Genomic DNA, 27,541 nt, shown 5'->3' with positions numbered 1-27,541 from the left:
AATGTTTTAATGCTTTTTCAGGAGTTGCTCAAGTTTTTAATGGAGCAAACGTCCACACTGTGATATTTTTTCTGTATTTCTATAGGGTAAAATTCCAATTTGCGTTTTACTTTACGCCCTCCAGTCCCAGCCTCGATAGTGACATTTTTGAAGCAAGGGTGTAGCCTTACGGGGAGAAGCGTAAGGCTGCGTGCTCAGTGCGTTTTTTGTTGCAGATTTTGTGCAGTTTGTAGCACGGCATGTCTATCTTTATGCCAGTTATGGCAGCAAAGTCAATGTAAATGCTGATGTGTTGTGCTACATTATTTTTTTTGCAGATTTAGTGCAATTTACGGCATGTGAATGTTGACTACATTAAGAAAAATGTTTGGCACCAAAATGTACCAAAACACATGTGTTTTTTGGTGCAGTTATCTGTCAGAATGTGCAGATTTCATGGAGAACATTTCTGCACCCAATCTGCAACATGTGAACAGAGCGCAGCCAACAGAGTCGCCACAATCTACAATATTGGATTGTAGTTGATTTTTTGAGGATCTCATTTTACAAACTCCATTCTAGATGATTCACTAGTGAGCCGACTAAATTGGAGTGGCTTTTTTGAGGACCTCATCGTAGCCTCCACTCTGGACAGGTCGGTGCTGAGGTGACTAGAATGAGTGTTTTATGGAAGATTGGGCAGAGCCTCACAGGGAGAAGCGTAACAGAGCGCAGCAGAGTCGTCACAATCTACAACTTTGGATTGTAGTTGCTTTTTGAGGACTTCATTTTAGCAACTCCCTTCTAGATGATTCACTAGTGAGCTGTCTAGATTGGAGTGGATTTTTTGATGATCTCCCTGTAGCTTCCACCAGTGGCATACCACCAGTGGCATAAGGCCCGTAAGTCACTGGGGCCCGATGCCAGCGCTGGAATCGGCCCCCCTCCCGTGGGCCCCCTGCCGAGGATCGCACTTTCATTTATATTGGCATCACACATGCCAATACAATTGAAAGGAATGATGAGAGAAGGAGCAGAACACTCCCTTTCTCATCATTCTCCCGCTGTGTGTCTGTGACATTGTGATGTGTCAGCACAGAGGAGTGCGGTGACGTCACTACTGCGCGCCGCTGTGTAAAATGTCAGAGTGGCAGAACAGTGGACACACGCTGAGGAGACTCGGGCAGTGGGGGAATGAGGAGAAGTGAGTATATTTGTGTATTTAATCAGGATGGCCAGAGGACTATAGGGAAGCATGCTACTATATGGGGATTGCAAAATAGTATATGTGGGCTGCATATAACTATATATTGGCGCATAATATTATATTGGGGCACACAATATGGTGGTGCACTATATGGGGGCTGCATACTAGCATATAGAGGAATATAAGGGGTGCATACTATTTTATGGAGGAATATAAGGGGTGATACCACTATATGGAGGAATATAAGGGGTGTATTATACTATATGGAGGAATATAAGGGGTGTATTATACTATATGGAGGAATATAAGGGGTGCATAATACTATATGAAGGATCCCTGTTACATGGAATATATGGGTGCATTATACATGGAGGACTTTGGAGCTGCATAATCCAATATGAAGGACTATGGGGAGCATTTTAATACATATAGGACTCTGGGGGTTGCATAATATATGCAGGATTATCGGGGCTGCATTATTATACATGGAGGATTATGGGGTCTACATTATAATACATGGTGAGCTGTGGGGTGCATTATAATACATGCAGGACTATGGGGGCTGCATTATAATATATGGAGGACTATGTGGTGCAGTATAATATATGGAGGACTATGTGGTGCAGTATAATATATGGAGGACTATGGGGTGCAGTATAATATATGGAGGACTATGGGGTGCAGTATAATATATGGAGGACTATGGGGTGCAGTATAATATATGGAGGACTATGGGGTGAATTATAATACATGGAGGACTATGGGAGTTGTATTGTAATAATTGGAGGGCTATGAGAGCTACCTTATACATGGAGGACTATGGGAGTTGTATTGTAATAATTGGAGGGCTATGAGAGCTACCTTATACATGGAGGACTATGGGAAATGCATTATAATACAAGGAGGACTATGGGGCGCATGCTAATAAAATGAAGGGTTACGTGTGACCTAATATACTATATGGAAGGCTATGGGGGGGCCATTATAGTATTTGGAGAACTATATATATGAGGGGGGACAAAGACACAAGCTTGGGATGGGAAAGTTTTGTGCTGATGGAAAGAGGCTCTATCAGAGCATGGGAAACCTGCATGCTGGGGAATGATGTATAGCAGAGCATAGGTGGGTACTGAGGACAAGATGCATATCAGAATATAGGAAAGCTGGGTGATGGTAGAAAGAGGGATTTCAGATCATGGGAAACCTGGGTGCTGAGGGAAAGAGTCAAGTGTTAACATCATTATCCCGTACCCCGTGTGTCTGTGTTGGGGGGGGGAGGCAGGTTCAAACTTTGCACGGGGGCCCATCAAACTCTAGTTACACCACTGCTCAGTACAGAGATGACTAGATCGCAGTTGCTGCACTGAGGTTCATGATTTTTAGGCACTGTACTGTCTATAAGGACGTCCTCCCTGCAGCAGCTCCATTCTAGCTGTCTCACTATAGAGGTGACTGGATCGGAGTTGCTGCACTGAGGCTCATGATTTTGGAGCTCACTGTACTGTCTATAAGGACGTCTGGTGTACATCAACTCCATTAAAGATGTTTCAGTACAGAGATGATAAGAATAGAGTTGTTGCATCTAGGTCCATGATTTCTGGGTACTGTCTATAAGGAACGTCCTCCCTGCAGCAGCTCCATTCTAGCTGTCTCACTACAGAGGTGACTGGATCGGAGTTGCTGCACGGAGGCTCATGAGGTCTGATCTCACAGCACTGTCTATAAAGGCCCTGTCACACTAAGCAACATCGCTAGCAACATTGCTGCTAACGAACAACTTTTGTGACGTAGCAGCGATGTTGCTAGTGATGTCGCTGTGTGTGACATCCAGCAACAACCTGGCCCCTGCTGTGAGGTCGTTGCTGAATGTCCTGGGCCATTTTTTAGTTGTTGCTGTCCCGCTGTGAAGCACAGATCGCTGTGTGTGACAGCGAGACAGCAACAACTAAATGTGCAGGCAGCAGGAGCCGGCTTCTGCGGAGGCTGGTAACTACGGTAAACATCGGGTAACCAAGAAGCCCTGTCCTTGGTTACCCGATATTTACCTTAGTTACCAAGCGCAGCATCTTCCACGCGGCGCTGGGGGCTGGTCACTGGTTGCTGGTGAGCTCACCAGCAACTCGTGTAGCGACGCTCCAGCGATCCCTGCCAGGTCAGGTTGCTGGTGGGATCGCTGGAGCGTCGCAGTGTGACATCTCACCAGCAACCTCCTAGCAACTTACCAGCGATCCCTATTGTTGTTGGGATCGCTGGTAAGTTGTTTAGTGTGACTGGACCTTTAGGACGGCCTCAGCCAGTCCATGCATTGTGTTCAGAGATTGTACTGACGTGCATAGATGTTTGAATAAGCCCTTATGCAGATTACATGAAGGCTCCCATACACAGGGCTAAAGTCGCCCGGATCAGACAACAGTCTGATGTGTATGGGGGCGTCCCGACTTAAGCTGGTGTCACACATAGCGACAACGACGTCGCTGCTACGTCACCATTTTCTGTGACGTTGCAGCGACGTCCCGTCGCTGTGTGTGACATCCAGCAACGACCTGGCCCCTGCTGTGAGGTCGCAGGTCGTTGCTGAATGTCCAGCTTCATTTTTTGGTCGTCACTCTCCCGCTGTGACACACACATCGCTGTGTGTGACAGCGAGAGAGCGACGAAATGAAGCGAGCAGGAGCCGGCGTCTGGCAGCTGCGAAGCTGTAACCAGCGTAAACATCGGGTAACCAAGGGAAGCACTTTCCCTGGTTACCCGGTGTTTACGCTGGTTACCAGCCTCCGCTCTTGCTGCCAGCGCCGGCTCCTGCTCTGTGCCCATGTGGCTGCAGTACGCATCGGGTAATTAACCCGATGTGTACTGTAGCAAGGAGAGCAGGAAGCCAGCGCTAAGCAGTGCGCGCGGCTCCCTGCTCTCTGCAGTGGGACATGTAGCTGCAGCACACATCGGGTAATTAACCCGATGTGTACTGTACCTAGGAGAGCAAGGAGCCAGCGCTAAGCGCGGCTCCCTGCTCTCTACACATGTAGCACAGCGACGTTATGATCGCTGCTTCTGCTGTGTTTGACAGCTAAGCAGCGATCATAACAGCGACTTACAAGGTCGCTGTTACGTCACCGAAAATGGTGACGTAACAGCGACGTCGTTGTCGCTTAGTGTGACCCCAGCTTTACCCCGAGAATGGATGTAAAGGGAGGGAAGGAACCGGCGTGTTTGAATTCCACTTGTTGATCCTTTTGTTCTCTTGAAAGATAATCCACCCCCAGAGGAGGCGACATCTGCTCTCAGATAGAGAACACAAGAACATTTGCCGAACACTCCTGTATGTGATAGGAGAGAGCTGTCGGCCAAACGATTGTAGGGATTGTTTATGGGCCTTGAAGGGTTTGTTTAGTGAAAACAAGTGATCACCTATCCATGGGCCCGGTGATAACCTGCTGATCAGTGTCCGATCACTGGGACCCACACTGATTGGGAAAACGGGGAATTTTTATCCATATGTTTCAGGTATGTGTGACATCCATTTTTAACACGGATGCCATACGTACTCATGTTATTCTATGGTGTTCCTCACACATGCATGTTTTTACATGGACCGAGTGGCCCCACGTTTCCCTGCACGCAGACATGTCCGTTTTTTTCTGCAGCAGCACGGGTGTCACACGCTGATGTGATCCGTGTGACACGTACCGGAGAAAACACTGGTCTCTGAAATAAAATTAATTTTTATACTCACTTGTCTCCAGCCCTGCTGTCACTTGCTTCTGATCCCCGCTCATTATACTCAATGAATATGCACTGCACAGAGGACCTAGAAGCACCAGAGACATCAATGCCAGGGACAGCATCGCTGGGGACAGGTGAGTATCCAAGGAACTCTGATGATATCCTGACAACTCCCACGCTACTGCAGGTGTAGCGACAGTGACTTCACGGGTTCATCAAAGTTCATTGGGAACTCTGATGAACCCATGACGTTACTGCCGCCACACCCACAGTAGCGCGGACATCACAGAGGTGTCATCAGGATGTCATCTGAGTTCATTGTGAACTCTGATTAACCCATGACATCACTGCCGCACCTGCACACATACTACTGAGGGCGTCCCTGCGGTGACTTGAGCTCACCTTATGAGATGCAGATCACCGAACGGAAGCATACACAGCAGTGTGTGTGTGCTCTCACAACCAATGAGGAACGTTCGGTTCTCCATTAAACGTGACAGCAGTATGGGATTGACGTGGCCGCCCCCAATTGGATTTCGACAGACCAGGATTAGGGCTTTGATAGAGAAATAAATTGGGAAAAAGGGTGTCTCTTGTCTTTATTTATTGAATGATTTTCTCTTTTTATGTCTTTCCAGGTTTGCTTTTGGGGAACATCGTGGGACCTCACTATGGATTACGGAGGAACTTTTTTTTTTATGTATAAAAATCAAATAAATTGGTGAATGAGGGCTGAGTCTGAGGTTTTTTGTTCATATAAACTTTGTTACTCTCCTTTCAATTACTGGACTAGTAGTAGGGGTGTATGCTAGACGCCACCCATTACTAATACCAAGGCTTGATGCCAGCTGGCATCAACCCCACAAATATTACCCCGTTTGCCATTGCACCAGAGCAATGGGAAGAGTCGGGTCCAGCACCAAAATTGGCGCATCTAATGGATGCGCCACTTCTTGGGCATCTGTGGGCTACTGTTGTTAGGCTGGAAAGGGCCAAATAATCATGGCCCTTTCCACCCTAATAATATCATCCCTTAGTTGTCTGCTGTACCATGGCTGGTTTTTAGTAAAAATGGAGGTGACTTTTTTTTTTAATCTAAAAATTTAAAAAATAAGCGTGGGATCCCCTATTTTTCATAACCAGCCAAGGTACAGCAGACAACTGAAGGCTGCAGCTGCTGCTGTTCCTATGCTGGACATGAAAGTTGGGGGGGACCCCACGGTTTTTTTTTTTCTTTAATTAAAAAATAAAAAATGGTGTTCTATCAGTTCTATTTATCTTTCCATATCTATAATTTTTCAGGCTTTACACATTAAAAAAAAACAGCCCAAAACATTCATTTCAGTATCATACTTTTTTTTTTTTACCGGTACCACATGGACGACCATATCGATACGTATGGCTTGCACCCGTTTAAACACAGACATCTGAAAGGGGCCTTATGGATACCCATCTACTGTATGTACTATCATTTTGGGTTGCTGCAAATTATGATGTTCCCCTCCTTGGCTAAAAATACTTCTCAAAATTTCTAAGGCGTATTGTGACCCCTGTGTAAAATATATAGTGTGACCTCTGCCAGAGCCTGTCCTATGGAACAGTGGTGGCAACAAACAGACGCTTAGCGAAAAGTAACTTACGTCCCTTTAAATTAAAAAAAAAAACCAAAACATTTTTGCCCCAAATGACCTGAATCAGGCGGTGTGAGCCTCATGAGTTATGTTGCCACAAAAGGAGGGAAACACGACTGGGGCCTAATAAATGTGGGGCATAAGAGAGGATCAGGGGGCTGCCAAAGACAGAAAATGAACGGTCAGCGAGATCTGAACAGTTTACTGTGGGTCTACATGCGAGGACTGTGAGTTGTTGTGGAAACTACCTGCAGCAATGTGTGAACGCAGCCCGATACAGATCCAACCGGCAGTGACTGCTCACTAATGTCACTCCGAGCTTTATCATTATAGAAATGAACATTCTGCACAAACTTTTTAATAAAACAGTTTTATTAAAGCAAGTATATCAATTCTAAAAAAAAAAAAAAAAGGAGAAATATTTATACAGTTATATTTTTATAGAGAACCATTGATTCCATGCTGCACATGGGAACGGGTTACACACAAAATACAGAAATAAATTACAGTGAATAAACCAATTCCGACAAACTGGTACAGAGGGGAGCGGACCCTGCCCTCGGGGGGGGGGGGCTTACAGTCTACAGGGTAATGAGGGAGGGGGAGACAGTAGGTCGAGGATACAAATATATAACACTGACTGATGGGTACAGAGGGGAGATGACCCTGCCCTCGGGGGGGGGGGGCTTACAGTCTACAGGGTAATGAGGGAGGGGGAGACAGTAGGTCGAGGATACAAATATATAACACTGACTGATTGGTACGGAGGGGAGAGGACCCTGCCCTCGGGGGGCTTACAGTCTACAGCAGACCTGGGCAAGGGGCGGCCCGCGGGCCACATCCGGCCCGCCTGCTCTCTGTGACCGGCCCGCCCGTCTTCAGCCAGTGCAGTGGAGCCGGGCTGCAGCGTGCCGAGCAGGGAGAGAGCCTGTGCAGGTCCGCACAGTCAGTGCAGGCAGCAGAACGCAGGAGTCTCTCCTCTGTTCCCTGCCGGCACTAATTGTCAGTGACACACGCGAGCGCTCTGACGTTGTCAGTACTGCGCTGCGTGTGTCATTTCAAAAGTTCCCGCCCGCCCTGCAGGAGAAGGAGCAGCACAGCAGACGGAATAATTCATCTTGCAGGACCTGCGATGATGTCACGCCCATGTGACTGTGTGGGAGGAGACACGGGATGCCGGGCAGAAAGCAAGACATGCTGAATCCTGAAGGAGATGTGGACACATGACTGGCAATGAGAAAAGAGGGGGAGGAGGGCTGCAGGGTGAGTGCATATGAGGGCTGCAGACTGACAGAAGGATGTGAAGGGGTGCAGAGTGTTTGAGAGGGGTAAGTTGGGGTACAGGCAGGGTGAGATATGTGGGCATGCTGTGTGACATATGGGGGTGTAGTGTGTGTGATATGGGGGTGCAGGCTAGTGGGGTAGTATATGGGGGTATAGTGATGTAGTATATTACAGGTGTGCTATATGGAGGTGTAGTATATTACAGGTATGCTATATGGAGGTGTAGTATATTACAGGTGTACTATATTATAGGTGTAGTATATTACAGGTATGCTATATGGAGGTGTAGTATATTACAGGTGTACTATATGGAGGTGTAGTATATTACAGGTATGCTATATGGAGGTGTAGTATATTACAGGTGTACTATATGGAGGTGTACTATATTACAGGTATGCTATATGGAGGTGTAGTATATTACAGGTGTACTATATGGAGGTGTAGTATATTACAGGTATGCTATATGGAGGTGTAGTATATTACAGGTGTACTATATGGAGGTGTAGTATATTACAGGTATGCTATATGGAGGTGTAGTATATTACAGGTGTACTATATTATAGGTGTAGTATATTACAGGTATGCTATATGGAGGTGTAGTATATTACAGGTGTACTATATGGAGGTGTAGTATATTACAGGTATGCTATATGGAGGTGTAGTATATTACAGGTATGCTATATGGAGGTGTAGTATATTACAGGTGTACTATATGGAGGTGTAGTATATTACAGGTATGCTATATGGAGGTGTAGTATATTACAGGTGTACTATATGGAGGTGTAGTATATTACAGGTATGCTATATGGAGGTGTAGTATATTACAGGTGTACTATATGGAGGTGTAGTATATTACAGGTATGCTATATGGAGGTGTAGTATATTACAGGTGTACTATATGGAGGTGTAGTATATTACAGGTATGTTATATGGAGGTGTAGTATATTACAGGTGTACTATATGGAGGTGTAGTATATTACAGGTATGCTATATGGAGGTGTAGTATATTACAGGTGTACTATATGGAGGTGTAGTATATTACAGGTATGCTATATGGAGGTGTAGTATATTACAGGTGTACTATATGGAGGTGTAGTATATTACAGGTATGCTATATGGAGGTGTAGTATATTACAGGTGTACTATATGGAGGTGTAGTATATTACAGGTATGCTATATGGAGGTGTAGTATATTACAGGTGTGCTATATGGAGGTGTAGTATATTACAGGTGTAATATATGGAGGTGTAGTATATTACAGGTGTACTATATGGAGGCGTAGTATATTACAGGTGTGCTATATGGAGGTGTATATTACAGGTGTGCTATATGGAGGTGTAGTATATTACAGGTGTGCTATATGGAGGTGTAGTATATTACAGGTGTGCTATATAGTGGTGTAGTGATGTAGTATATAGGGGTGTAGTGATGTATATTACAGGTGTGCTATATGGAGGTATAGTATGTTACAGGTGTAGTATATGGGGTGTAGTGATGTAGTATATTACAGGTGTACTATATGGAGGTGTAGTATATTACAGGTGTATATAGGGGTGTAGTGATGTAGTATATTACAGGTGTAGTATATGGGGTGTAGTGCTGTAGTATATTACAGGTGTACTATATGGAGGTGTAGTATATTACAGGTGTATATAGGGGTGTAGTGATGTAGTATATTACAGGTGTAGTATATGGGGTGTAGTGATGTAGTATATTACAGGTGTGTATATAGGGGTGTAGTGATGTAGTATATTACAGGTGTGCTATATGGAGGTATAGTATATTACAGGTGTAGTATATGGGGTGTAGTGATGTAGTATATTACAGGTGTATATAGGGGTGTAGTGATGTAGTATATTACAGGTGTATATAGGGGTGTAGTGATGTAGTATATTACAGGTGTATATAGGGGTGTAGTGATGTAGTATATTACAGGTGTATATAGGGGTGTAGTGATGTAGTATATTACAGGTGTGCTATATGGAGGTATAGTATATTACAGGTGTAGTATATGGGGTGTAGTGATGTAGTATATTACAGGTGTATATAGGGGTGTAGTGATGTAGTATATTACAGGTGTATATAGGGGTGTAGTGATGTAGTATATTACAGGTGTGCTATATGGAGGTGTACTATATTACAGGTGTAGTATATAGGGGTGTAATGATGTAGTATATCGGAGGTGTATTATATAGTGGTGTAGTATAATACAGGTGTATATGGGGGTGTAGTATATTACAGATATATGGAGGGAGTGTAGCATAATACAGGTGTAGTATATAGGGGTGTAGTGGTGTAGTTTATTACAGGTGTAGTATATGGAGGGGGTGCAGTGATGTAGTATATTGGGTAGAACTGAGGTAATTATATTAATCCGGCCCTCTAAACCAATCCCAATTTCTCATGCGGCCCCATGGGAAAATTAATTGCCCACCCCTGGTCTACAGGGTAATGAGGGAGGGGGAGACAGTAGGTCGGGGATACAAATATATAACACTGACTGAAGGGTACAGAGGGGAGATGACCCTGCCCTCGGGGGGGGGGGGCTTACAGTCTACAGGGTAATGAGGGAGGGGGAGACAGTAGGTCGGGGATACAAATATATAACACTGACTGATTGGTACAGAGGGGAGATGACCCTGCCCTCGGGGGGGGGGGGCTTACAGTCTACAGGGTAATGAGGGAGGGGGAGACAGTAGGTCGGGGATACAAATATATCAACTGTAACAATCAACTTTAAAAATAAATACGTAGAATTAAGCCATGTTGGACATTCACGACAGTGAAAGAAAAAAATCTTTTGTATTTGGGTTTCGTGCGTTTTAGGTGTTAGGGCTCATGCGCATGTTGCCGAATTTCATGCAGTTATGCTGCGTATTGCACTGCAGCGTAAATGCATGCGACCTGCGTCCCCTGCACAATCTATGAAGATTGTGCATAATCCATGTGCACGTTTGAGAACGCAGCGATGTGAATGCCAAAATTTTGTTCCAAATCGCTGCGTGCTAAAAAGCAACATGTCACTTATTCCGTGCGCTTTGGATGCAGCCCCCGCTCTGTCTATGGGAGAGGCAGCATCCAGAGCACATGACATCGGCATCTATTCTGCAGACACACTGAATCCATTACGCAGTGTTTATGCAGCGATTTGACGCGCACATGTGCTGCCAAATTCCTGCAGAAATTTCTGCAGGGACACGACGCAACGTGTGCACAGCCTAAAAATTGTATTTCTGCATTTACCAGAAAAATCCTCTCTCGTTGAATACATTGGAGGACACAGGAGGTGTGATGTGGATTACACCACACTGTTCTCTCGGTCTCTGAGGTGGGATGACGGGGGGGGGGGAATAACACCCAGTGCCGATAGTCACAAGCTGTATTTGAAAAACAAAGGGAGAAGATTAATAACACACTGAGTTCCCTGTGCGAGGTCCCCCCCACCATGTGCAACACAGCCCCCTGCCGAGCGTGAGCCCCCCCCCAATGTGAAACACAGCCCCCTGCAAGCCCCCAACATGCAACACAGCCCCCTGCAAGTCTCCACTGCCAACGTGCAACACGGCCCCCTGTGAGCCCCCCCTCAACATGCAACACTGGCCCCCTGCCCATCAAGCACCCCCCAAAGTGAAGTATCACCCTCTACCTAGTGCGAGCCCCCCCAACGTACAGCTTCTCTCCCTGCGGGCACCCCCCCCAAAGTGCAACACGGCCTCTTCCCCAGCACGAGCCCCCCAACATGCAACACGGTCCCCTGCTCAGCACGCCCTGCAAGACCTCCCCCAAGTGTGCAGCGTCACCCTCTGCCTAGTGCAAGCCCCAGCCAACATGCAGCCTCTCTCCCTGCGAGCCCCCCCACAAGTGCAGCGTCGCCCCTGCCCAGTGCGATCCCCCCACAATTGCAGCGTCGCCCCTGCCCAGTGCGAGCCCCCCACAAGTGCAGCGTCGCCCCCTGCCCAGTGCGAGCCCCCCACAAGTGCAGCGTCGCCCCCTGCCCAGTGCGAGCCCCCCCACAAGTGCAGCGCCGCCCCCTGCCCAGTGCGATCCCCCCCACAAGTGCAGCGCCGCCCCCTGCCCAGTGCGATCCCCCCACAAGTGCAGCGTCGCCCCCTGCCCAGTGCGAGCCCCCCCACAAGTGCAGCGTCTCCCCCTGCTCACTGCGAGCCCCCCACAAGTACAGCGTCGCCCCCTGCGAGCCCCCCCCCCCAAATGTAGTGTCGCCCGCTGCCCAGTGCGAGCCCCCCCCAAGTGTAGTGTCGCCCAGTGCGAGCCCCCCCAAGTGCAGCGTCGCCCGCTGCCCAGTACGAGCCCCCCCCAAGTGTAGTGTCGCCCAGTGCGAGCCCCCCCAAGTGCAGCGTCGCCCGCTGCCCAGTACGAGCCCCCCCAAGTGCAGCGTCGCCCCGTGCGAGCCCCCCACAAGTGCAGCGTCGCCCCTTGCGAGCCCCCCACAAGTGCAGCGTCGCCCCTTGCGAGCCCCCCACAAGTGCAGCGTCGCCCCTTGCGAGCCCCCCACAAGTGCAGCGTCGCCCCTTGCGAGCCCCCCACAAGTGCAGCGTCGCCCCTTGCGAGCCCCCCACAAGTGCAGCGTCGCCCCTTGCGAGCCCCCCACAAGTGCAGCGTCGCCCCTTGCGAGCCCCCCCACAAGTGCAGCGTCGCCCCTTGCGAGCCCCCCCACAAGTGCAGCGTCGCCCCTTGCGAGCCCCCCCACAAGTGGAGCGTCGCCCCTTGCGAGCCCCCCCACAAGTGGAGCGTCGCCCCTTGCGAGCCCCCCCACAAGTGGAGCGTCGCCCCTTGCGAGCCCCCCCACAAGTGGAGCGTCGCCCCTTGCGAGCCCCCCCACAAGTGGAGCGTCGCCCCTTGCGAGCCCCCCCACAAGTGGAGCGTCGCCCCTTGCGAGCCCCCCACAAGTGCAGCGTCGCCCCTTGCGAGCCCCCCACAAGTGCAGCGTCGCCCCTTGCGAGCCCCCCCACAAGTGCAGCGTCGCCCCTTGCGAGCCCCCCCACAAGTGGAGCGTCGCCCCTTGCGAGCCCCCCCACAAGTGCAGCGTCGCCCCTTGCGAGCCCCCCCACAAGTGCAGCGTCGCCCCTTGCGAGCCCCCCCACAAGTGCAGCGTCGCCCCTTGCGAGCCCCCCCACAAGTGGAGCGTCGCCCCTTGCGAGCCCCCCCACAAGTGGAGCGTCGCCCCTTGCGAGCCCCCCCACAAGTGCAGCGTCGCCCCTTGCGAGCCCCCCCACAAGTGCAGCGTCGCCCCTTGCGAGCCCCCCACAAGTGCAGCGTCGCTCCCTGCGAGCCCCCCCACAAGTGCAGCGTCGCCCCGTGAGCCCCCCCACATGTGCAGCGTCGCCCCCTGCCCAGTGCGAGCCCCCCACAAGTGCAGCGTCGCCCCCTGCGAGTGTGTCGCCCTCTGCCCAGTGCGAGCCCCCCCACACAAGTGCAGCGTCGCCCCCTGCGAGCCCTCACAACACGCACCAACGCCCCGCTGCCCAGTGTGAGCCCCCAAACGTGCGGAGTCGCTCCCTGGCAAGTGCAAGTCCCCCTAAACCGTTCCACATTGCTTCCTGCAAGTGCAAGCCCCCCCAAACATGCAGCGTCGCCTCCTGCCTAGTGTAACCCACACATTCCTTATGAAAGCCTTCACAGCATCACCCCCTGCTCCGTGTAACCCCCCCATAAGCCCCCTTCCTTATTGAAGCCTCCACAGCACGGTGCTGCAGCCTCAGTACATGCCCTGTGACATATACACGAGCTGCAGCCCCCACTAGTGACAGGAGACGCTGCTCTGTGCCCCCAACATCCAGTCTGACACCTCCGCGTTATCACTAATGAGGACTGTTCCTCCACCTCAGGGTCAGGCTCCGTCCGCTCTGCACAGCCCGAGCACCGCTGCTTCCCGCCCACAGCTCTGCAGTCTGCGCTGCATTGAGGAGGCCCCGCCCCTTCCGGTGACGTCTTTCCCTCGAAAAATCATCTCCACTCTAGAGGCTCCCAGCAGCATACACAGGAGTGTGGGGAGGGTCCACAGCGAGTGCTGCCCTCCAGCGGCTGACACATGGTGCTACAGGCTGCACAGCCTGCTGGACGGTCACAGTGCGCAGCCCCTGAGCACCTCTATAGCGCACACTGCAGGAGTCCTCATGGCTCCCCTCCTGGAGTACGAGAACCAGATCTTCCTGGACCTGTTGCATGAGGACGGGCTGGTGATCGCCGCCCGTGGACTCGGCATTGACAGGATCCTGCAGAACTTCCTGAAGCTGTATTGTGACCCGGGAAACCTGGTGCTGAATACCGGTCCTGCAGAGGAGGTAACAGGAGCAAGCAGAGCGGGGGCGGGACCGGCGGCGAGTGTCATGGGGGAGAGGGGCCGGCAGCGAGTGTCATGGGGGAGAGGGGCCGGCGGCGAGTGTCATGGGGGAGAGGGACCGGCGGCGAGTGTCATGGGGGAGAGGGACCGGCAGCGAGTGTCATGGGGGAGAGGGGCCGGCGGCGAGTGTCATGGGAGAGAGGGGCCGGCAGCGAGTGTCATGGGGGAGAGGGGCCGGCGGCGAGTGTCATGGGGGCGGGACCGGCAGCGAGTGTCATGGGGGAGAGGGGCCGGCGGCGAGTGTCATGGGGGAGAGGGGCCGGCGGCGAGTGTCATGGGGGAGAGGGGCCAGCGGCGAGTGTCATGGGGGAGAGGGGCCGGCGGCGAGTGTCATGGGGGAGAGGAACCAGCGGCGAGTGTCATGGGGGAGAGGGGCCGGCGGCGAGTGTCATGGGGGAGAGGGGCCGGCGGCGAGTGTCATGGGGGGGAGGGGCCGGCGGCGAGTGTCATGGGGGAGAGGAGCCGGCGGCGAGTGTCATGGGGGAGAGGGGCCGGCATCGAGTGTCATGGGGGAGAGGGGCCGGCAGCGAGTGTCATGGGGGAGAGGGGCCGGCAGCGAGTGTCATGGGGGAGAGGGGCCGGCATCGAGTGTCATGGGGGAGAGGGGCCGGCGGCGAGTGTCATGGGGGAGAGGGGCCGGCATCGAGTGTCATGGGGGAGAGGGACCGGCAGCCAGTGTCATGGGGGAGAGGGGCCGGCAGCGAATGTCATCTGGGAGAGGGGCCGGCGGCGAGTGTCATGGGGGAGAGGGGCCGGCGGCGAGTGTCATGGGGGAGAGGGGCCGGCGGCGAGTGTCATGGAGGAGGGGATGATAGCAAGCGAGCCTGGTAGGGAAGGTCAGATGTAGCAGAGCAGAGACAGTCAGACACTGTACATCTGTCTCTGTACTGTTACATCTGACCGTCTCACTTAGATATAGCAGAGCTGAGACAGATGAGGTAAAGCAGAGACTGTCAGATGTAGCAGAACAGAGACAGTCTGCTCTGCTACATCTGACCGTCTTTCCTACATCGGACCGAGTTGGTCAGGTATAGCAGAGCAGAGTCAGATGGAAGAGGGAACTAACCCAGGAGTTCTTCAGCTGAGCGAGGACTACCTGCATTCACCTGGGGGCAGTCCCCGGCTTCAGTGGTGGTTCCAATCACTAAATAGAAGCTGGTTCATCGTAAGGCTATGTTCACATGTTGCTTTTTTGCTGCTTTTTTTCCTGCAGCCACACCTGCTCTTTTGACAGTAAAAAAAGCAGCTTCCAAACAGCCGGTTTTGCTGGATTTTTTTACAGCTTTTTTTTGCTGCGTTTCTTGGTGTCTTTTGTTTACAGAACATGTTGGAATAATGTTAGATTCATTCACCACAAAAGCAGTAGAACGCTCAGTTGTGTTTTTGCACTTCTGTCATTGCTTTCAATAGTGAAAAAAGCAGCAAAAACGCTGAAATAACTGACACGCTGCTTCTTTCAAAAACGCAGCAGTTTTCCATTTCAGACAGGTAAAAAAAGCAGACGTGTGTGAGATTTCTGGAATCTTGCAGCTTTTGCTGTTAGTGTAAAAAGCAGCTTTTCATTTACATAAAAAGCAACATGTGAACACAGCCTAACCCGAGCACCACGCGATACCCGGCCCTGCTTATTACTAGATCGAGCACCCCAATGCTCACCCCAATGCTCACCCCAATGCTAGATCTAGTAACGAGCAGTGCCCAGCACTACTCCCCATGCAAAAAACAGACCCTCCTCCAAAAATATTAAAAGAAAATGGCGACACAAGCTATTTTTATTTTTTTTTTTAATGAATTTCCACAATTTTTTTCACCGTTTAAACTTTTTTTTTTAATTATTCTTTATTACCATAATCGTACTGACCTGTAGAATCCTATTGTTAGGTCAGTTTTACCACCCTCCAATGAATCTCATAAACCCCCCTCCCCTCATTGAAAATTACATCCTGGGCGGCACGGTGGCTCAGTGGTTAGCACTGTATGGTGGCTCAGTGGTTAGCACTGCAGCCTTGCAGCGCTGGGGTCCTGGGTTCAAATCCCACCAAGGACTCCATCTGCAAGGAGTTTGTATGTTCTCCCCGTGTTCGCGTGGGTTTCCTCCGGGGTCTCCGGTTTCCTCTCACACTACAAAGACATACTGATAGGGACCTTAGATTATGAGCCCCAATGGGGACAGTGTTGCCAATGTATGTAAAGTGCTATGGAATTAATAGCGCTATATAAATGAATAAATATTATTATATTATTATTATCCTGCAAAAAACAAGTCCTCCTATGGCTGCGTGGATGAAAATATTAAAATGATGGCTCATAGAAGAAGGGAGGAAAAAAATGAAACCACCAAAACATGGGAAAGCACCTGGTCAGGAGTGGGTTAATGTGGCCTTGATGATGGGTATTTTGGAGCAGCGTTATCATGTGTCGTGGGTATTTTGGAGCAGCACATAGTATTGATTTTCGGGTAAGGCTGGTTTCACATCTCCGGTATTTTGCCGGATCTGACACAAATGCAGTACAGTTACATTAATTTACAATGGAAGTGCGACACCATGCGGACACGTGCTTCATACACAACCGCATGGTGTCGCGCTTCCATTGTAAATGAATGTAACTGTTCTCCATTTGTGCCGGATCCGGCTTCCAGCAAAATACCGGGGATGTGAAACCAGCCTAAGGCCACAACAGTTCTCCTGTAATGTCTTTCTTTATAACATTGGTGCTGCTCTGTCGTTTCAGGAATATCTAATTGAACAGATGAGATCGGAAGGAGTCGCCCATTTGCCTCGTATTATCACCAATGAGGTTGGCAGTAATGAACGCTACGATGTCTACACACAGGGGGCGTCCTGTTCGTCACCAGCCGCATCCTCGTGGTTGATTTCCTCACTGACCGGATTCCTGCCAGCCTGATAACTGGTGAGTGCCACAACACCGGGAGAGAAGAGCAATCACTGACATAAGGCGCATCAGACTGATGTCAGCCCTGGAGGAAGAAGAAAGGCCGAGCCATCAACACCAATAATGAAATCCTTCACATAGTAGAAAACTCCTTTGATTTAAAGGGAACCTGTCACCAGATTTGGGGCCTATAAGCTGCGGCCACCACCAGTGGGCTCTTATATACGGCATTCTAACATGCTGTATATAAGAGCCCAGGCCGCTGTGTAGAACATAAAAACACTTTATAATACTCACCTAAACGGTTGCTGCGGTGGAGTTGGGTCATATGGCTGTCTTCGTCCTCCGGTGCTGGCGCCTCCTCTTTCGGCCATCTTCGTTCTCCTTCTGAAGCCTGGGTGCATGACGCGTCCTATGTCATACACACTCACCGGTCCCGCTCATGCACACTACAATACTTTGAGCTGCCCTGCTCAGGGAAGATCAAAGTGCACCTGCGCAGGTCCTCAATGTCGGCAAGTGTGGGTGACGTAGGACGCGTCATGCACCCCGGCTTCAGAAGATGGAGGACAAAGATGGCCAAAAGAGGAAGCGCCAGTACCGGAGAATGGAGACGCCCATATGACCCAACTCCACTGCAGCGACTGTTTAAGTATTATGAAGTGTTTTTTATGTTATATAGAGCAGCCTGGGCTCTTATATACAGCATGTTAGAGTGTGTATATAAGAGCCCACTGGTGGTGGCCGCAGCTTATAGGCCCCAAATCTGGTGACAGGTTCCCTTTAAAGCATTTTTCATGTTTATCGGTTCCTCATCACCGGTCAAGAGTTCTAGTATGCTAGGCCAAAAATAGGCCAAAGGTCTTGAGTCTGAATTTCGCAAATAAATATTTTAAGTGGTTTCTTAGTAGTAGAAAGATTGGCGATACCTATTAACTAACAAGACTGTGACTGGAGTTGGAGCCTGATCGTGCGCGAAGTGTCACTTCTGTATATTGGGAGTGATAACTTATTAAATACTGTTGTAGCAGTATAATTATTATATTTTGCGTTGGAGCCCAGGAGATCATATTGGTTCTCCTAACATTTGATATTGATGATGAGTGGGGGTCCGACAAGCTGCACCCCCAATGAAAACTGTTCTTACCTCTGATCAGAGCTGCACAGCACCATTCATTGTGTAGTGGCCGGGTCGTGCTCTGGTGTTCAGCTCCTACGTGCTCCCGGTGCAGCTCTGTTCAGTGTTTACACCCTCCACAGCCCAAATCAGTGCAGGTTCCTGGTGACCTGAAAATGGGTCGTCAATATGTGCCACAAGAGCCCCTTATTGGAGTTATCTTGGACCTTGCTCTTTTTTTTGGGGGGGGTGTATGGGAATAATTGGCATGTAGTGTTCCACCCAGCAATGATAACAGTGGTCACAGACTGGTGATTGTGCTACTTTCAGTGATGCCATGATGATGGAAATGCTACTCTTAAACTCTATGTTGAGGGGGCATCACTGTCAATGAGGGGAGCTGCTGTCAGTCTGCAGGACGTCGGCAGTGACGCCCATCAATAGAGCAGACTAGAAGAGGAAGAGCTGCACTGTTGACATGAGGTTAAAGGGAATCTGTCACCAGGTTTTTCCTACCTCATCTGAGAACAGCATAATGTAGGGGCAGAGATCCTGATCACTGCAGACATTGGAAAGGGTCCGGATACAAAGTAGCAAGCCAATATCACAGCTGCTAGGAGGAAGGTTTACTGAGATCTTATAGAAATGATTGATGCTCTGCAATTGGTTATTTACTACTGCATTGCCAGATGTTGACTATGGAAATCGCCCGACCATGGACATGTGGTGATTATATGAGGCAACCCATTATATCATACCCTTAAGGGGGCTTTACACGCAGCGACATCGCTAGCGAAAGCACCCGCCCCCGTCGGTTGTGCGTCACGGGCAAATCGCTGCCCATGACGCACAACATCATTAGGACCCGTCACACGGACTTACCTGACTAGCGACATCGCTGTGGCCGGCGAACCACTTCCTTTCTAAGGGGACAGTTTGTGCGACGTCACACGGCAGCCGTCCAATAGAAGCGGAGGGGCGGAGATGAGCTGGACAAACATCCCGCCCACCTTCCTTCCTCATTGCGGGCGGCTGCAGGTACGATGTTGTTCCTCGTTCCTGCGGTGTCACACGTAGCGATATGTGCTGCCTCAGGAACGACGAACAACCTGCGTCCTCAACAACCAACGATTTTTTGAAAATGAACGACGTTTCGACGATTAGGTGAGTATTTTTGATCATTAAAACTCGCTCGGAGCTGTTACACACAACGACGTGGCTAACGATGACGGATGTGCGTCACGGAATCCGTGACCCCAGCGATATATCGTTAGATACGTCATTGCGTGTAATGGGGCCTTAAGAGTCACTATAAATGGGTGCACCCTGGACTAACACTATCCTTTTGAGGGACAACAACTAACATAAAGACTAACCGCAAGACCAATCGTTTGTTACCCCTGCTTCAGTCCATGGAATTTATATTCATTTATTTTTTGTCATAACTGATTTGATCACCTGCAACTAATCTGTTATTGATCCTCGCTATAGTTGGAGGATACTACATGTTGGAAAAGTGATCTACATTATACACCATGTTTAGTCATTCTATTTATTCTACAAACGACCCCCGAGGAACCTCCCGTTTGGAGGTGAAACGCATCGGGTCGGTTAGGGGTACATGGGTTGTTAGATGAGCGACCCTGTGATATATGGTGTAACAAGCAGCCATGACACCTTTTAATAACTTGTTTTTATGTTAGGAAATAGATTTTTAATATCCCTTAGATCCTTGACTATAGGACTATTGACTACTGGACGGGTTAGGGGTTGGTCGGACTGCTGTATTCACAATTTCGGGGAAACGATCCTTTTCTTTTAGAGGTCCTGCTCAAATAGTCATGTTTAATGATTATTTCCTTCTCTAGATCTTGAGAGGTAATGCTGATTAATATTAAAAAATAACCTTATGTGATATCATCTTGGGAGGGGGTTTCATATTGTCTATTGAGTCTTTAGCACATCTACCAAAATGTAGAATTGTTTTTGAAGTGTATTGTAAGCTTTGTCTTACTTTTAACGATATAGAAAAAACATTAATTTTAGGAGTTGTTTGTGAAAAGCAGAGCTCTTGATTCCAGCGATGTCACTTACTGAGCTGTTTGCTGTCATTTTGATAAAATCAGTGTTTTCTCTGATGCAGATTTATCAGTTATACAGCGCTCATGAATATGCTGGACTACCTGCAGCACGCCAAGTAGTCCTCTAGTGATAAGCTACTGCTGATTACAGAGTGATTTTATCAAAACAGCACTAAGCAGCCCAGTTACTGACACATCGCCGGAATCAGAGTCTCTGCCCTTACGTTAATCTGCTCTCAGATTAGGTGGCAAAAACCTGGTGACAGATTCCCTTTAAAGGAAGCTGGAGTGTCACCGGACCTGGTCCAGCAAAGATCAGCACCAGATAGGTATTTGCCAGTAAGGTTTTAGCCCCACACGAAAAGATAACCAAAGTTCTGGATAACCCCTTTAATGTTACACTTTTTAGATACAGCATTAATCTATGTTCCTTATCTTGTCCTCCACAGCTGTATTCATAATTCTGCAGGTTTCACAGCCAATTTCTCCTGGTATTGTTTGCAGACAACGGGCTTGATGTTTCTGCCTCTTGATGAATCGGGTGCTCGGGACAAGTGGTGTACGCCTCGCCACAAATCATACTCTAGCCCCTGCTGGATTAAGATTTTTGGTGTAGTGAATGCTGCCACTCATCATGAATGTCACGTAGAGTGGTTGCCACGCTGCCCCGTCTGCGCCCATTATGTTATAGCTATGTGAATATGGTGTGGGAGCTTCAAAAGTTGCCTAATTTTGCCAAAGTCTCCAGTTGCACCAAAATTATGCAGTTTTTTTTAAAGCGTTTTACCCATTAAAGCTTTGATGAATCAGGCTTAGTATGTTCTGGTGTTTGACATTCAGGAACATATATACCGAGCACGGGACACTTCTCTCATTTATTATGTTTGCTTATTTATAGTGCTATCTTGTTCTGCCACTCTTTACAGATATTGCCGTCACTCACTGTCTCCCATTGGGGCTAGCAATCTAATGCTTTTGGCTAATTGCCTCTCTTTATCCAGAGATTACTTTAGACACTGGAGAATAAAACTGTGCACTAGGTGTATAAAACCCCTGCTTATTCTAATTTCACCACTAGAGGGCAGCATAGTTCTGCTTTCTTCCCCTAACATTCAACTCCTGTTATTTGACCTGAATTCTTAAAAATTCGGTTGGATGCAAATGGGACTATTACATTTTAGTGTTATGGCTTTAAACCTTTCTCATTCCCCCATCCTTTCATAAATCAAAAAAGCAATCACTGGAAACCTGCTTCTCTGAAATGATCACAAGGCGGTTGCCTGAGCAAAAAGAAGGCTTAGGACACTTTGTTCTCTAACTTCAAGACAGTTTAGACCATATCTGAAATTACTTCTGTCCATTAAGTGGAACATAAAGATCATAAGGCATTTAGGGATATTGTGTTGGTAAGGTAAGGGTACCGTCACACTTTAGTGACGCTCCAGCGATCCCACCAGCTATCTGACCTGGTCAGGATCGCTGGTGCGTCGCTACATGATCGCTGGTGAGCTGTCAATCAGGCAGATCTCACCAGCGACCAGCCAGCAGCGACGCGTGGAAGCGATCCTGCGCTTGGTAACTAAGGTAAATATCTGGTAACCAAGCGCTTGGTTACCCGATATTTACCTTGGTTACCAGCACACACCGCTTAGCGCTGGCTCCCTGCACTCCTAGCCGCTTTGCTTATTTACCCGATGTGTACTCTGGCTACGTGTGCAGGGAGCCGGCACTGGCAGCGTGAGAGCAGCGGACGCTAGTAACCAAGGTAAATATCGGGTAACCAAGCAAAGGGCTTTGCTTGGTTACCTGATATTTACCTTGGTTACAGCTTACTGCAGGCTGCCAGACGCTGTTTCCCTGCTCCCTGCACATTCAGATCGTTGCTCTCTCTCTGTCAAACACAGCGATTTGTGCGTCACAGCGAGAGAGCAACGTCCAAAAAATGAACCAGCACTGTGTGTAACGAGCAGCGATCTCACAGCAGGGGCCAGATCGGTGCTCAGTGTCACACACAGCGAGATCGCTAATGAGGTCACTGCTGCGTCACAAAAACCGTGACTCAGCAGCGATCTCGCTATGTGAGAAGTACCCCTAAGTGACTAGTGATGTGATTGCTATCGATAATCCACTTCTCATTGTTTTCTTCAGGTATCCTTGTGTATAAAGCACACAAGATTATGGAGTCCTGCCAGGAAGCCTTCATCCTGCGCTTATATCGACAAAAGAACAAGCAGGGTTTTATAAAGGCCTTCACCGACAATCCACTCGCTTTTCACACCGGTTTCTGCCAAGTGGAACGAGTCATGAGAAATCTGTTTGTCAGAAAACTTTACTTATGACCGAGGTGAGTAGACACAGATTTACTCTCTGAACACGTCTAAAATTGGTTAAAAACAATGTGATTTTGGTCCTTGAAATAAATTGATGTTGGATATATTTGTCATTTTTTTGGTTGTTTTATAGATGAGCTGTATGTGAATGTACAGTAGCTCTGTGTAAGCCTGAATTAGCAGACATGGATGGGGCCCAGTGAACTCCATCAACTTACCGTATTTTTCGTGTTATAAGATGCACCGGATTATAAGACGCACCCCAAATTTGGAGAAAAAAAATGAAAAAAAAAATATGGGGTCCGTTTTATAATCTGGTGGTGTCTTATCAGGGAGAGGGGGCAGCAGCAGAGCAGGAGTTACAGGAGGCAGGGGCAGTACTGGAGTACGGTGATGCTGGCAATTGTACAGAGGGAGGCCCAGATACTCACTGCGGTCTCTGCTCTGCGCGGGGCTGGTGATGCTGCTCTGTCGGTGGTTTACGATGAGGGCTTCAAATTATGGCGGCCGGAGTCGGCGCATGCGCAGATGAGAGCTTGAGCTGAGAGCTCCATCTGCGCAGGCTCTGACTCTAGGCGTCATTATTTGAATCCCTGACCGCCGACATCTTCAGAATGACCACCTGCCGCACAGCGCAGCCACGCGCCGAGCAGAACAGAGCAGCCGCACACAGAGCAGATCCAAGCAAAGGGGCGCCGCCCAATGCACACAGCAGTGCCGTACTGACCAGCGTCGGCAGCACCCACATAACATTATCCATGCCTCCTTTGACCCCCTTCACAACACCCCGGTAAGCTACATTTGGATTTTAAGACGCACCCCTCATTTTCCTCCTAAATTTTTGGGAAGAAAAGTGCGTCTTATAATCCCAAAAATACGGTAAATAACTTATTAAAGGGATTGTCCACTACTAGGACAACCCCTTCTGATTCCACATGTTTGCCCCAGGTAAAATAGATTATACTCACCTCCTGTACTAGTACTGTTCCTGTGGTGCCACAGCTACAGGGCTTATGTGGGGTTGGGACGTCATGCGAGTCCTGCACCGGCTTCCTACTCCCTGCCTTCAGACACAGAAGCAATCAGTGGGAATTGAACACAGCCGCAGCGCTGACAAAGGTGGCCGAAAGAGCAGGCGCGGGACCCTGAGAACGGATACGCCCATCTGACCAGTCTACACCGCACCGACCGTTAGGTGAGTATTAAATCATCCGATGACCGGTTCCCTTTAACTGGTTTGATCTGAAGGCGGGGAGAAGGAAGCCGGCGGTGATTGGATGCAGGGCTTGTCGTGGGCGGGGGGTGCGCTGCTCGACCGCGCTTGCGGCTCGGGTCCGGCTGCTGCTGCTGCTCGGTGGCTCGAGCGGTGGGCCGGATCCGGGGACTCGAGCGGCGCTCCTCGCCCGTGAGTGAAAGGGGTGGTTTTGTTTGGGGATGTAGTCCGTGACGCCACCCACGGTTTGTGGTGAGGTTGGGACACCACCGCTGCTCTGGACGGGGATCCCGGGAGCGATGACAGGGAGCAGCTGAGATGGTTTCTCTCCCCTCCGTGGGTAGGGGGATTTGGGTGGTCCCGGGGCCTGGTGAAGGTGACTGGAAGGTGGATGGTGGAAGTTGGGGAGGTGCAGGGTCGCGGGGGCAGCGCGGTGCAAGACGGCACAGTGGTACTCACTCAGCCAGTAACGTACACGGAGTCTCTGGTGAAACAAACGGCTGGATGGACGGGTCCCACAGGCGGCTGTGGTGGTCACTCCCGGTAGGTTGGCGGTGACTCTCTCTCCCTGTACCCTTAATGTGTTGTCGGCCCCGATGGCTTCCCACCGGTAGCCCGCTCCCCAGCGGTGTATTGCCGGAGGAGCCCCTTTTTGCCCGCAGGCTCTGGCCCTGGGAACTCTAGCTGTGGCGGTAGTTGTATTTCCCTTCACGGTTGAGCGGTTTCCTTCAGTCGGATCTTTGCTGCTGGGGAACCCCAGAGGTTCCCGTCGCTGACGAATTTGACTGGTTTAACGACGACTCCAAGCCTGGTCGGGGTCCGTGCTGGCTTTTCTTCGCTCCCCGATCCGGTACCGGCGGGCCACCGCTTGACCCCGGTCCTTACGGTTGTGCGTCAATTGGCCTCGCCTGCAGACGGTCACCACCGTCTGCCAACCTTGCTCTCAGGTGCCCGGGCCACGTACCCGGACACGGTCAGTCAGCTCCTCTACTACCACTTCCCTAAACTGATCTGATCTCTCCTTTCCCGCCTCCAGGCCTGTGAACTCCTCGATGGGCGGGGCCAACCGCCTGACCCCCACCCCACCTGGTGTGGACATCAGCCCCTGGAGGGAGGCAACAAGGATTTGTGTGTGACTGGTGTTCCTAACCGGTGTGTGGGGTGTGTTGGTGCAGTACCTGTGACTTCCTGGCTTGTCCAGGGCGCCACAGGCTCACATGACGTCAGAACCTGCAACAAAGGCTCCTGGCCGACCCTACGGTGCAGATGGGAAATCATCCTAAGTCCTCATTCATATGTCCAAAAAACAGACATGTTCACATTTGATCTGATTTGTACATCTCTATGAATGTGTACGTGATGTGAATGGACAGCACATGGAGGTTACCTTCGTGCTGTTCGATTTTTACCTAGCTGCCGTCCTTTATCATCTTGTGCCAGGCACTAAATCCTTTACTGGAATTGTGCTCTTATCTGTGCTGCAGATGTAGAAAACAAATAGTCGTGAACGATTAATCACTACTTGTATGAAAGTAATAGCACAAGAACTGTATGGGGGCTCAACCAGACTCTCCTCAATCTGAGTCCCTGCCCCTGGTGAGAAGCCCCCTGATTAAAGCAGGATCAGGTTTAGCAGAATTTATTAACTTTAAACTGATTTTTAATATTAAGAGACAGCAGAAGTAATCACAATGCATAAAATATTCCTTTCTGAAGGAAGTCAGGAGGGGGGATTTAGCAGGGGTTAATAATAGAGTAATTGTTTTGTTTTTTCTTTCTATTTCTCTCTATCTGTAGATCAATGTCCGAATTGTCTATATGTACATGAGAACTAGAAAATAAGTTTTATTAACTACAACATAGAAAACTGTATTCCACCTGTCTAGATTTTGGCGGTTGGTGACTGTTCACATTCAGTCATCGGGCCCTGTCCACAGGCTATTTACTTCATGCAGCATTTGCTTGGACCTGTCCCGCCCACAGCCATGACTCAGTCATGGGTACGGGATTGAAATAGACCAGGTGAGTGCTGCTAAGAGCAGTTCTACTATTCATATGTGAGGCCGTATGGCACATTTTTTAAAAATATTTTAGTGTAGGACTGCCCCAGATGAGATTTGCCGTGACGTGGCGAGGCAGCTCAAGAAATTGCAATTTTTTGCCAAAAATCTCAAAATTTTTATAATAAGTACAGTTTGGAATTTTTAGTGCTGAAATGCACATTTAGAGGCTTTTTGTTTTTTCAACATAGAAAACTTATCTGAAAAAAAACCTGATTTCAAGTAAAAATTGAGCACCATGTAAATGTAATTTTGTTGATGGATGAAAGTAGAAGTGTAGTCGATTACTTTTATATTAATGGCAGGGTTGTGGTCGGAGTCGGAGCTCATTTTGGTGGAGTCAGAGTCGGTATAAAATACTCCGACTCCTATAATATATAATAAATTGGGGGCAGGAGTGCAATGCAGAATGGAATGTGCCGAATATGTTTTCATAGGAATTCGGGAAAGTTATGAAATGTCCTATAAATGGCTGTTCTATTCCTGATCTAAGGCTACATTCACACACAGCGTTTTTGCTGCGTTTTTTTGAGGATACGTTTTTCATCTGCAAAATCAGATCAGCTTTTTAACAAACTGCATCACCTGAAAGGTTTTTGAGCTCATAAATAATGCTTTCAATAGCAAAAGCAGATTAGAAAACCACCACAAACTGACTGCTCATTCTTTGTGAGGATCCTCACAAAACGCTGTGTCTGAATGTCCTATCTTGAAACCCATTGCCTTTGCTGGGATGCCCGGAGTCACTGCATTTCACTGTAAAAAAACCAGATCCGCAAAAATGCTGTGACTGTATGTAGCCTGTGGATCTAGGCTTTGTCTGAGCTAAGTCTGTGCTGCACTTGAGCACCAGTGAAGCCCCTCCTCTACAGGCAAGGGTAAAAAGTAACCACACTCAGAGAGAAGGAAGGCCGCACTCATCCCAGAATTGCTGGAGTGAACAGGAGAACAAGATTAAGGGAATTACTTCTTAAAGCACAATTAAACTTTCAATAAACTGCATAAATCAATAGTCGAGTATACTGTATGTTCTCTCTCTATGCTTGATATTGTTTTTTTCTTTGAGCTCATGTACGTGTGTCGCCCAGGGTTATGGAGTATTCGGTTCCGGGCGGTTTGCAATTGGGGAATGTCACTTTGGTGGCCGTTGCCCGGTTCCGTGCTCTGGGTGCTTTTTGAAAAGGGGGATATATTTACATGGGATTTAGGTTAATGTTTATACGTGACGTCACTTGCGGTGTTGTTGCTACATATGTGGAGCCGCCGCTGCAGAATATCACTACTGGGGCTGGTGTTAATTTCAGTCTGGATGGTAGACCCTCCGCAAGCAGGGCCGGGCCCCAGAGGATGGGTGATATAACAGCCGGAGGAAGAATGTAGTCCACAGAGATTTAGTGCAACTGGTCTTTACTCACTGCTGGTTGGTAGTAGCTGGATACCCGAGGCCGGCTGTTTCACCTCCAGGTCCCCTACATCCCAGTGCCAGTTCAGTACTATGGTACCTTCTTCCCCTGCACCTGTTCTTTGGTTAATGGGTCCCCGTGGCATAGAGCAACTTGGGGTACCCGTCCGGTGGTTTGTCCACTTCTGTCCGCCTGACGGTAGCGTGAACCCTGTGAGGTTGGAGTCTCTGGTCCTGTCCCCGGTTCTCCCTTTGCTACTG

At 49.2% G+C, this 27,541-nt stretch overlaps 1 protein-coding gene and 1 pseudogene across 1 annotated transcript in view; both read left to right on the top strand.

Annotated features, from left to right (window-relative positions):
• LOC142246671 (DNA repair endonuclease XPF-like) overlaps positions 1-27,541 on the top strand; it is a 152,757-nt gene that overhangs the window by 55,457 nt on the left and 69,759 nt on the right. The gene's annotated exons all lie outside the window — the stretch shown is intronic.
• Positions 13,792-27,541, top strand: part of LOC142245754 (DNA repair endonuclease XPF-like) — a 38,437-nt pseudogene continuing 24,687 nt past the window's right edge.

The sequence above is a fragment of the Anomaloglossus baeobatrachus genome, chromosome 7 (assembly GCF_048569485.1).
Source record: "Anomaloglossus baeobatrachus isolate aAnoBae1 chromosome 7, aAnoBae1.hap1, whole genome shotgun sequence".
Taxonomy (NCBI): domain Eukaryota; kingdom Metazoa; phylum Chordata; class Amphibia; order Anura; family Aromobatidae; genus Anomaloglossus; species Anomaloglossus baeobatrachus.
This window is presented reverse-complemented; position numbering and strand designations above follow the sequence as displayed.